The 11,219-nt window shown below is 39.0% G+C and overlaps 1 pseudogene across 1 annotated transcript; it reads left to right on the top strand.

Annotated features, from left to right (window-relative positions):
- The first annotated feature begins 4,750 nt into the window (after positions 1 to 4,750).
- Positions 4,751 to 6,409, top strand: LOC112415062 (spermine synthase pseudogene; annotated as a pseudogene). Its single transcript, XR_003006272.1, has one exon. The product of XR_003006272.1 is annotated as a spermine synthase pseudogene (transcript).
- The last annotated feature ends 4,810 nt before the right edge of the window (positions 6,410 to 11,219 follow it).

Below are 11,219 nucleotides of genomic sequence, written 5' to 3'. Positions count from 1 at the left end.
GTGATAAACTGATTCCAATTTAGCTTCTTCTTTAAACAGAATCTAAGCCCAGAAATGAAGCCAGCCACACCTTTGAAGTGCTGTTGAACATGGCAACTGAGTAGGGGGTGGGAAGAAGCAGAGCGAGAGAGGTGTGAATGGAGCTGAATTTAAAAAGAACCATAGGACTTGGGTTGCGTTTGCTCAGCCTCTGGGTTGTTCAGGTAAGGAAAAAATATCATTAAAAATAGCGGGGGACCATCAAAACGGTTTAAACAACACATACCCTGGGATTTTCCATAGCCAGGCTAAGCACTTTAGATTCAGTTCAGGTTCTACACTGAAAATAGAAAGATGCAGAAAGTATCTGTGCCTATGACTTATAAAGCACTGATTTTTTTTAAAGATGTTATTGCCATGTACCCAGTTTACTTCCAGTTTATCTTTTGAAGTGACTTCCTAGCAACTAGCTCTATCAAAATTTCTAAGTCATTTTATGGTGTTGTCCAAAAGCTTCAAATATATTCTCCAGAAACACTTTTCCAACAATGTAAAATTTCTAATATTGGATGTTATTTCAGGAAATTGAGGCATGGCACGTTCATGATTGCTTTGAAAATGCATATATTTCTGGGAGAGATAATAGTAATCCTTTAACACTTTAGAATGGCTTCCTCACAGATTAGAAAACAACTTGACAAAATGTTCAGAAGGATGGGGATGGGGGCAGGTGAGTTTTGATTTATGAGGGGACAGAAAGAAGATTGATGAGTTAAAGGACGATCTAGTACCACAGGAGTTTTGTAGATGGAACAGGAGAAATCAGGATACCACAGAGTCTCAATATGTATAAATTCCTGTGAATATTTGTGTGCTCATAGGTAGTAGAATGGAGAAATGAAACAGCAGCCTAAATGAATTGCTTCTGATTCATTTTGCAAAATTATTTGTGTTATATGTCTAGAGACAGCAGCTTTGTCATGTAACTCTTCAGGCTCTCAGTTTTCCCAATCTATAAAATCAGAGCATGGGACTATTGGACTAAATTATGTGTAAAGTACCTTTTGGGCTAAATATATATATTTAACATACAGTTATATAATAATATATTTGTATAAGTTATTTAAATTAATATATAATTAAATTAAAATAGTATATATTTAATTCAAAATATATATAAATATATAATTAATTCATGTAGTCCATACATTGTGTATATATATATATCTATTAAATATATATCTATTGAATAGATATAGATATATATTTGTTCCATTTCCAGCTCTAATAATAACTTGCTGAATGACAACAGAGTAGTCATTTACCACCTCTTGTCCTTAGTTTTCTCACCAGCAAAAGAAAGAAATAGACTCAAGGACCCTTAAGTGCCTTTTCATCTCTAATCTATCATGAGTCTATATTTTCTGTAAATGGTTAAATTTTCCACATATGGACTGCAAGAGGAGCAGTTGTGTTTCCCTGTGTTTTATAGATTCAAAAGTGGCCCAGGGCTTCCCTGGTGGCGCAGTGGTTGAGAGTCCGCCTGCCGATGCGGGGGACGCGGGTTCGTGCCCCGGTGTGGGAGGATCCCACGTGCCGCGGAGCGGCTGGGCCCGTGAGCCGTGGCCGCTGAGCCTGCGGGTCCGGAGCCTGTTGCTCCGCAGCGGGAGAGGCCACAACAGTGAGAGGCCCGCGTACCGCAAAAAAAAAAAAAAGTGGCCCAATGTGGTGTCCAGCCAGTTAGGCCCCTAGATTCATCTGAAACCCCAATTATGGCCCTATGGCCCTTCCCACAGACCTACATGAAATTGTTTTGCTTCCTTTCTCTTCACACAAACAACCCCCACTCCATTTCTCTCAGATTGCAAAGGACTATGATGCCTCCAAAGCACTTTCTACACCAAAGCACCTACACACAGACATCTTATGTTTTCTTTTATAGTCACATCCCTGATATAGTCACATGCCTAATATTTTTTTTGGATGATATCTAGGAATTCTCTCTCTGCTCCCTTTTTTTCTGAGGGAGAAATTAATAAGAATTTCTCCTCCTTCACTACCAAAGTAGTCAGTATAGGACACTCCCTCTAAAATTAATGGCAATTTTTCCTGATGGTATCGTTCGTGGATGCAATACAAATAAAACTCTCGACTACTCCAGTGACCCTTATCTCAAGTGGATCATTCCTTTACCCAGGAAATTTCAGAGAGGTGAATCCCATCTCAGTTTATCTCCTGTTCTAAGTAGAAAGACTCCCCCTTTCAACAGGGAGTAAATGATCTCAGTACATTAAAGAATGCCATCACTTATTATTGGATTGTCTTGTCTTTCTGAGCCCTGAATTCAAAACCTTTCTGTCCACAGGAGCATATTAGTTTTCCGTGCTGTATAAAAGAGACCACAGACTTAGTAACTTAAAAACAACACGTATGTATTATCTCACAGTTTCTGTAGCTCAGAAGAGTACAGCTTAGCTTGGTTCTCTGCTTCAGTGTCTTATCAAGCTGCAGTCTAGGTGTTATTGGCATTGCAGTCTCATCAGAAGCTCAACTGGGGAAAGATATGTTTCCAATTGCTCCTCAATTCTTGACAGGATTCATCCCCTTGTGGTTGTAGGACTAAGAGTCTCCCGAACACACTTTTTTTTCTGGCTGTTGACCAGGCTGCTTTCAGCTCCTAAAAGCTACCTGCAGTTCCTTGTCACAAGACCCTCTTTATAGGCCCTCTCATGACATGGTAGCTTACTTCTTCAAGCCCAGCAACAAAGCAAGAGTCTCTGACCTCAGGAATTCCCAGTCCCATTTTTGAGAACTTTCAACTATCAACAACAACAAAAAGTCATGCCCACCCGAGGTAATGTTCCTTTGATTAATTCAAAATCAACTGATGTAGGACCTTAACCACATCTGCAAAATTCCTTCACATTTGCTGGATTCTCTTGGGTAGAAACAAGTCACAGTTCCTGTCTACACTCAAGGGGATGGGATTAGACAAAGGTGTGGATATCATGAGCTGGGAAATTGGGGCTTTTGGGGGGAATCTTAGGGTTTATCTGCCATAAGAAGTATTTCTATTCTATACGTATGTCAGATGAGTGCTCATTATTGACCTATTAACAAACTACTCTGTTGTTTTATAGGGGAAAATAATTGTAATTATACAAGATTGAAGCTTGTGTGTGAGCAATGGTAGGGAAATAGCAGGTGATCATTGCTTTCACCTCCTGTTCATACGGCTTTAGAAGTAACTGAATTGTATAACCGAAGTAACTGGTGTCCTTTAAATATCATAGGTTTTTGTGTCTGTATTATGAATGTTTCATTTTGTATAAAACTTTTATCTTTCAAAGTGTTTTTTATAAGTGTGCTCATGTGATTAACACTGATAGTTTGTCTATATGTTAAGTGTAAGAGGGACAATAATATTTTATCATGACTTAAAGATTTAAATATATATAAAATCAGTGAGTATCTAAGTGTGATTGTCTGTGTGTACAATCACACAGGAAGCACACAAGTACCTTCCTGTGTGCCTGGCACTGTGTTAAGTTCTTTGTGTATTAGCAAATCAAATTTACACAACAACCATTTCAGCTAAGTAGTGCTATAACAAATTTTGAAGACAGGGAATCTCATGATTAGGTGAGTTAAGTAACTTGCCCATGGTCATATTGAGTCAAGATATAGGTAGAATCTGGGTTCAAGTTCAGGACTATCTGACTCTAGCTATCACCCGCATTCTTCATTATTGTACTATAGTAACTTGTGACGTATACTATTTTCTCCATTTTTTAGAAGAAGGAAATTGAGCTACTGTCTAAGGTTAAAGTGTCTTTCCCAGTTGATTGCAGACTACTTCAGGGCAAGGAGTCTACCTTGGTCACTTTTGCATCCTCATCCTAGCACACTCTAGTCAACATGTGCTGAATGACTGAAGTTGACCAAAGTCAAGGCTTTAATCCATCTCTGCTTCTTTCGAGATTTTGTATTTTCCCCTTCTAATCAGTGTCTTCCCAGACCTTGCTCTTAAAGTAAAAAATGTCACCTTGAACAATCTGTAATTTATCCAGTGGATTAGGCTTCAAGTCTTTGAATCCTTGCTTTGCTAGCATGTTAAAGGAATTGATGAATTTTGGGGAGAGACTTTTCTGGGGGAATAAACTATTTTGCGAGCACTTAGTAAGCACATTAACTCCTTGAGCCTGTGTGAATAGTACTTCAACTGAGCAAATGGTGCTCTGGTGGCCTCCATTCTAATGAATTTCCCAAAAATGGCTGACTCACCTCATCTGAAAAGATCATTTGGTGAAATGATTTGAGCCACTCAGTGGGAGAACTGATAAAAATGCAAAGTGATTGAAATGTAAGAAAAACATTCTGAACTAAAGAGAGTGACCTTTTATGAAGTTCAAGTTCTTCTCTAAGGAAATTCAGCTATTAGTCTAAAATTGTTGTACACATGGCTAAGAACAAGGTGCTAAACTGTTCCTTAGGGCATACAGTGTGATTACCTTAAATATGAGATAAAGAATGGTCATTTTAGTTAGTAAGTTTATTATTATTTTCATATTCTCTGTTATGGCTGTAATAACTATCCATTCTCAAGCAGAGAATTAAGGGGCTGAATTTACTAGTAGTCAAAAGCAACATTCTAATGTCAGATTTACAATGATAGACTTTTTTTTAATCAGTTTTGCATTCCAGTACACAGAACTAGCAAGATCTTTTTCTTTCAAACTTCCAACATGTCAAAAATATCCTCTTGGCACTCCCCGCCGGCTGCAGCCTGACACACCGCGCGGCCCCCCAGTCTCCCCGGCCCCCTCCCCCAGGCATGGCCCAGGGCCTCGCCTCACTATGGCAGCAGCACGGCACAGCACCCTTGACTTCATGCTCGGCACCAAAGCTGATGGTGAGACCATTCTTAAAGGCCTCCAGTCTATTTTCCAGGAGCAGGGGATGATGGGGTCGGTGCACACCTGGCAGGACCGTGGCTATTTAGCGACCTACGTAAACAAAAACGGCAGCTTTGCCAATTTGAGAATTTACCCGCATGGATTGGTGTTGCTGGACCTTCAGAGTTACGACAGTAATGCGCAAGGCAAAGAAGTTGACAGTCTTTTGAACAAAGTAGAAGAAAGAATGAAAGAATTGAGTCAGGACAGTACTGAGCGGGTGAAGCGATTACCACCCATAGTTCGAGGAGGGGCCGTTGACAGATACTGGCCCACTGCAGATGGCCGCCTGGTTGAGTACGACATAGATGAAGTGGTGTATGATGAAGACTCACCTTACCAGAACATTAAAATTTTACACTCAAAACAATTTGGAAATATTCTCATCCTCAGTGGGGATGTTAATTTGGCGGAAAGTGATCTGGCGTATACCCGGGCCATCATGGGCAGCGGCAAAGAAGATTACACTGGCAAAGATGTACTGATTCTAGGAGGCGGAGATGGGGGCATATTATGTGAAATAGTCAAACTGAAACCAAAGATGGTCACTATGGTAGAGATTGACCAAATGGTGATTGACGCATGTAAGAAATCCATGCGAAAAACATGTGGTGATGTCCTAGACAATCTTAAAGGAGACTGCTATCAGGTTCTAATAGAAGACTGTATTCCAGTACTGAAGAGGTACGCCAAAGAAGGGAGAGAGTTTGATTATGTGATTAATGATTTGACAGCTGTTCCAATCTCCACATCTCCGGAAGAAGATTCCACATGGGAGTTTCTCAGACTGATTCTTGACCTCTCAATGAAAGTATTGAAACAGGATGGGAAATATTTTACACAGGGAAACTGTGTCCATTTGACTGAAGCCCTGTCACTCTATGAAGAACAGCTGGGGCACCTGTATTGTCCTGTGGAATTCTTGAAGGAGATCGTCTGTGTCCCTTCATACTTGGAATTGTGGATATTTTACACTGTTTGGAAGAAAGCTAAACCTTGAAAATCAATTTCCCCTAATCATGTGTGCTGCAAATAGCCTTCCTGACCTTCATATGCTGTACATGATATCGAAAGGAGTCAGGCAATTAATTGTGAATTCCTTCAAGTTTCCTTTTTTAAATTATTTTTTAATTTAAAAATCAAATGGAAAATGTATATTTTTATGAACTAGAGTTATTTTTTTGAAGGATGATTAGACAGCACAGTGAAGGCTGCTAAATGCACTGAACCTCTAGGATGTGATTTTTGTTTTTGTTTTTCTGTGTGGGCTTTTTTTGTTTCTGTTTCGGTAGACTTCGAATTTGATTGTTTGGAGGAATGAACATCATTGTTTCCTTCTGGAGGGAAGCTCTTGACGGGAGTTCCTTTTCCCCCCAAATTGACATAGGTATTAAAATTTGGTGCTTATAAGGAAAGACTTTTAAAAATGAATAGCAATGCTTCGATTAAAATTACAAATGAGAAAAAAAAAAAAATCCTCTTTCTTGGACTTCCCTGGTGGCGCAGTGGTTGAGATCCCACATGCCGCGGAGCGGCTGGGCCCGTGAGCCATGGCCGCTGAGCCTGCACGTCCGGAGCCTGTGCTCTGCAACAGGAGAGGCCGCAACAGTGAGAGGCCCACGTACCACACACACACACACAAAATCCTCTTTCTTTTCAAGGTCTTGAAAGCCATATGTACTTATCTTATTAGTATTATAGCACACATCCCAAGTGCTCCTCACACCTCCTGCCCCAGCCCTAACTCTGGCTGTCTCTTCAGTTTACAGTAAAATTAAAACGAATCCAAGCTACTTTGTTCATCTTCGCTGAAAATTATTTTTTGTTAAATGTTACCTAAATTAGCCAAAGTTTTTGTTTTTTTTTTTTTTTGAAGATGAAGAAGGTAGTCCAGATGAAATATCTTTTTACATCTCTCTCATTGCCCTATAACTTTCCTATCCTAGAAACTGATTCACATTTGTCAAAACCTAAAGCAACTGACCTCAGATATGATCAAACTAATGAAAAGAAACACGGCACCACCATTATCTTTTTTTTAGAATGCTGTGCTTTCATTAGGAAACTCTTAGGTTGTGCCAGCATTACTTCTTACAACAACAGTGTGTTGATAAATCATATTTAGCATAAGGTTAACATCTCCCAACACACACATTGGCCTTTTTCATATGTGTTAACACTGTGTGAACTCCATTTATTGAGTGTCTTCTCTGTTTAGAGAGCTGGAGAATTTAAGGCATTTTAAATGTTCAGTGTTGTACTGTACCATCATTTATGTACTTGTTTCACATCTTTATTTAAGACTGTCCCGGGGTGTTGCCAACTCATTCATTTTTATTTTAGTCACTTAAATATTTATTTACCTCCCAAATTGCACTGGGAACTTTTCTATGTACTAGGTATATAGCTATGGAAAAAAAAAAAGTTAATTCTGTTAAAGTGTTTGGAGATTTTATATAAAAAAGTTAAACAAGCAATTTAAAAAATTAATTATAGAACATAATAAATGATACCCTTTGGAGGATAAGAAAAAAGTAATAGAATAATAGAAATACTAATGAAATTGATGATGAAATATTACATCTCCTGTGACTAATAAAGCCAGCAACAGTTCTATTTTGAAACAAAAAAAGATTGTCTAGAGTCTATAAGGTCTTGCAGAAGTCACCCAGGATCATGAGAATAATGACATTGTCAGTGATACAATAATATTTTATTCAAAGTTTCCTCACTCAGGCTGTTGGTAAATAGATAACATAATGTTTAAAAGGCCCGTAATTAGAATAAAAAAATATATTGTGAAACCTTTTTTGTAGTGCTTTACAGAATATAATTGCTGCTGTAATTTTCATGATGGTGCACGTGTTTTGAACACCTCACTTCACTATGCAATAGAATTTTAATTTTTCAGAATTTAATTATTCTGATTGTTTAATCTAGTAAGTTAGATCAGGAGGTATTATGATGAAAATCTGTGATAGACATGGGGATGCACTACCCAGATCTCATTTCAAGGAAGAACTTGCTGCCCAGCTACACAGAGAGAAGTCAGGAGATAGCCTTCAGCTTTCTGCAACTTCTAGGTCTGCCTCAGCTGCAAAGACCACTTTGCTCAAGGGCAAGCCCACCCCAAGGCTACCTGCCTCCAGTGACTGAGTGAGATGATATACAGGCTCTGCTTTTTCAACCAGAAGTGAGACTCCCTCCAAAGCTCGCTGTATGGCTGGCTGAGGCACATTACAGTTTGACTTCTTTCTCTCACTAATCCTGCTTCTGCCCAAGCCCTTCACCAGTTTTGATCTCCTATAAACATCTTGCACCCGAAACTCCATATCAGCTGTGCTTCCAGAGAACTCAGCCTGGGACAGTTACTGACCTAAGTTTTAAATGAACATCTTAACATGACACAGCAGTCTAAGATAGATGTCTGAACCCCCATGCAGAAGGAGCAGTTTCTGAAGTACCTCAAGGGCCTTGATATACTAGAATTGCATCACAAAGAAAACACCCATTGCAAAGGGTGCATTACAGGGCTCAAATACAACTTTCTGAATTTTATAAAAGCTTACAGAGTGGGATAATTTCTGTATCCCATAAAATGGCACGTGTAAAATGCTCACCTGAGTCCTGAACATGAGAAGTTATTTCAATCACTCAGTAAATAATTCTGGGTTTCAGGCCCTGCCTCTAGTACTTACTAAGGATGCAAAGGTAAATGTTAGGCCATTCAAGGGAAGAATCCATACACAGATAACAAGACTAAAGGTTTTGTGGGTGCCCAGTATGTGTTAAAAACTGAATAGCAAATAAATAAACAACAAACAAACAAACCTGAATAGCAGAGAACTGTGAAGGAGAAATTAATGTCCCCTAAGGTTTCGAGTTTCTGTGCTAAAGGATATAGCTAGAAAGGAGCCCTACCAAGCAGAAGTCACAAAAGGATAATAAGAATAATACATGGTGTCAAATCTGCAGATTACTAAGGATTACTTCACAATTTTTTTCAATTTACACAATTCTTTCTCCCATGAGACTTGTTCTCCTCAAACATAAGCACATTACAAAATAATCATTTAAATAAGTCACTCTGGAGTCTTGCTGACACAGGAGAGGATTTGTGTAAAGTTTCAAACTGTTCTTTTTTATTCCTGATAGGGACACACTAATGGGCCAGTGTTGTGTCTTAAGAAACCTAAGTCCATTCACAGGCATAAAAAGTGTAAATGCCAGATCCAGATGAGACATGGGAGTGTTTGGGGGAATTTGTAGATTGGCAAAGACTTAGAACATATAGCCACTGTCCAGGACCAGCTACATAAAGTGCAGGGCCCAGTACAAATTGAAAATTCTCCGTGTTCAAAAATGGTTAGGATTTCATGGCAGCAACCGGATAACATTAAACCAAATGTGGAGTCTTGTGCAGTATATAGAAAAAATAAAGCAGCATTGCCACTACCCTTCTCACTCAGTGGTGGAGAGGCCAGGTTTGTTTTGTCTGCATGCTATAACTGACATAGAATAAGCACTCAACAAATATTTGCTAAGTGAATAAATTAAAATGCTGACTACAATTTATCTTTTACCCGTCACACACAACCAATTAGTGAAAGGGGGTCTCTTTAGATAGCATCATCCTCCTAATGATACCTGAATTTTCCATGGTGCTTTAGACAATGCTTGTGGCCCTCAAGTTTCCCTGGTCCAGTCTGTTCTGATCTGATCTTGCTTTGTTTTGTAACCAAATCAGAAAAAAATTGTGTGTGTGTGTGTGTGTATATATATATGTGTGTGTGTGTGTTTATATATAAACAAAGTATTTTGGCCAGTTATAAAAATACATGCACTACAAAATAAAATAGAAATATTAACAACCTTAGAATTAGAATAATATAGATGGAAACATAAGACCAGAGAAAAAGGTAATATGCAAGCATAGTCCATAAGAGCCTATGTAGTAAATAACTAGTATACATACTTGACTGAGATTCCCAAAAATCAAAACAAAGAAATGTATGATTAACTACAAAATTCTCATAGTTTATAGGAACAAAGTTGTAATAATTATATCAAATAAGCAGGACTTGTAAGTTCACTTGTAAGCAACATGTTGTTTTCTTTTGTTTCTTTTTTTTTTTCCTGTGGGGCAATTTCTTTCTCTTCCCCTGAATGAAATTTGGGACAAGTCTCATTAATTTTGAATCACTACCAAGTCATAAAAAGTCCCCCAGTCAGTAATTTAAGGACTAATCGAGCAATTGAAATGCCTAAAGGAATCAATATGTCAAATTTTCCCAAAGTTAAAGCTACTCCTCTCACTAATTTGCGCAAACCGTAGGTCAGCTCCACACTGTGGAAAAGAGGGCATGGTTGGCTTCTGCTCTCTTTCTCTGCCGTGTGTGTGTGTGTGTGTGTGTGTGTGTGTGTGTGTGTGTGTGTGTGTGTTTCTAGTCTTCATCATGCTAACAATGGTCATTGATTCTTCCAGACAGTTTTTCCCTTAGACCCAGGAATGGGAGCTCTTACTCTGGATCCTGTGCTTTACAGAGTCCCATTATTGGCTATCTCCTAGTCTTGTCCAGCCACATGGGACAGAGAGATTATCCAGAGCAAGGAGGAATACTGTTTACGAACCAGCATTCTCTAGCCTCACTATGCTAGAAGTATGCAGGACCCTGTTATTCTTTGCCCAAATGATGCCAAGCCTGATCCCATGGTCTGTGCAGGGCTCTTCCCTAGGGGTAGCCCTCCTAAGAGGGCTGCTCTGCTGCTGTGATCACGCCTTAGATTGGGGGGTGGCCACGGTCCAGTTGTCTGTAGCAGTGAGGATGAAAGATGGACGTTTGGTCTTGGGTATTTGTATGTGTATTTGTGAGATTCCTCATGGTGCTGAAAGGAGCTGGGGTCAGATGAGAAGAGAGACAGGCTATATGCTTTCCCAATACATCAGGAGACCAACGGTGGACTTTCTATATTCTGCCAGTTTCTAGCAATGGACTAAAAGGATATTAAGAATTCTAAATTCAACTCTGGTCCCTCATATATTTAAGAATATATATTTGTCAGTTAAAATAACAGAACATATTTTATCTAAGAGCTTTTTCCTTTAATTCATAGATAATTCTTTAGACATATGATATTTCTTGGAACCCTTAAATATTAGAGGTAAATCTAGCTTCAGGATCTGTTGAGGTACGGATGCTGGACAAAAGGAGAGAAGGACAAAGAATTTCTTACTTGACTAAAGCTGTAATTATGTGTCAAGCTCTCTGAGTCTCACAGGTGTTT

This window comes from Neophocaena asiaeorientalis, unplaced genomic scaffold (assembly GCF_003031525.2).
Source record: "Neophocaena asiaeorientalis asiaeorientalis breed wild unplaced genomic scaffold, Neophocaena_asiaeorientalis_V1.1 scaffold434, whole genome shotgun sequence".
Taxonomy (NCBI): domain Eukaryota; kingdom Metazoa; phylum Chordata; class Mammalia; order Artiodactyla; family Phocoenidae; genus Neophocaena; species Neophocaena asiaeorientalis.
Note: the sequence above shows the minus strand (reverse complement) of the source record. Positions and strands in the feature narration are given on the sequence as shown.